Source organism: Trachymyrmex septentrionalis, unplaced genomic scaffold, assembly GCF_001594115.1.
Source record: "Trachymyrmex septentrionalis isolate Tsep2-gDNA-1 unplaced genomic scaffold, Tsep1.0 scaffold79, whole genome shotgun sequence".
Lineage (NCBI taxonomy): Eukaryota > Metazoa > Arthropoda > Insecta > Hymenoptera > Formicidae > Trachymyrmex > Trachymyrmex septentrionalis.
In genome coordinates this window covers 1,669,356-1,670,781 of record NW_017305977.1, presented here as the reverse complement: position 1 = coordinate 1,670,781, position 1,426 = coordinate 1,669,356, and positions in this window count along the sequence as shown.

Below are 1,426 nucleotides of genomic sequence, written 5' to 3'. Positions count from 1 at the left end.
TCATGTATAATAAAATCCATGTGTTTTCAAAACTATTAAAAATCATTTTTTCTCAAGCATAATAATTTCATTTCACACTCCAAAAGAAATCCTCATAAAACGTTTTATAAAATCATGGACGAAAAATAGTGATAGTAAAAAATTCGGAATATCATACAATTATGCACTTAAAATAATTTGTAAATTCAAATATACATACATATCGAATAAATCAGCATTTCAGAACGTCTAAATTTCAGTGTTTGCTAATGTAAGAATTGCAATATATAATTGAATGCGATATCAAATTGAAGCAAATGTCGAGAGAAAAATCCACTGAAGTATGGCCGGTACTCTCTCAGTGTTTTCCGTGATCCCAGAGCCTCTAATATTGTCTGTCACAGCTGGGGGAACACGGCTTTCACCGTTGAGTCCGTGCTACGTTGAATTGTGAACGTTAAATCGTGAATTCGATAATCTGCGAAACCACGAGTTTAAGATTATATGGAAGTTAAGAAATAGAAAATTTTCCAAATGAAAGAATAAAATGTACATTGTAGAGTTAAAAGGAATTCAACTATCATCAGAATGGAAGGTTTTCCAATATTAATTTGATATACCATTATACTTTATCGAATATCGAAAGATGTAAACAATATGTATAGCAAAACTGAATAAAAAATATAGTATGTTACGTGAAACTAAAGATTTATTAATTCATAAAATAAGAATCTAAAAAGAATCTATAAAATTTCAAAGATATATCAATGGAGTAATGAGTTGTTCCGTATAAAAGCAATCGATTCCAAGTCGAACGTTCTCGAATTCGACCCTGGCTCTCATCCTCGTGCCTCGATCTTATAATATTGATTAAAGAGTTTGTGAGTAAAGGGGTATAAATGGTAATCCATTTATGGCAATGATTACCATATATTCGTTTTTTATATATCAGGATCATGGAATATAGAATTTTTAAGATCCATAAACTGCAGAAAATAATAATATCGGAAAACGCGTTTCGAAATAAAGTCTGAATCTCAAAATGTGTTGCATCTCTAATCACTACTATACATTTTAATATCATGAGAAATTAATTTTTTTTATTTCTTTCTGTCGAGACTCATATATAAAGTTAAGAATATTCTTTATTATTAGCGTTCTTTTTTATATAAAAGAATGAAAGAAAATGATAGCAAAGATTTTGGATCTTAACGATTCAATTTTACTGTGCGCGTGTCCCAAAAACGGATATACCATTATTTGAGAGAAAGAAAATCAGTTTATTTTATGAAATTGTGCTTTGTCGTGGGGCCGATAGGAGAGAGAAAAAGACTGACTGTCGTTTTACATATAAGCCAAGCCAGTTTCTCACCCCCACTGACCCAGCGACCGAGAGTCTGCGCTGTCGCACAAGACAAGAAAAGTAGTTGGGATGAGCTGTTCCGTC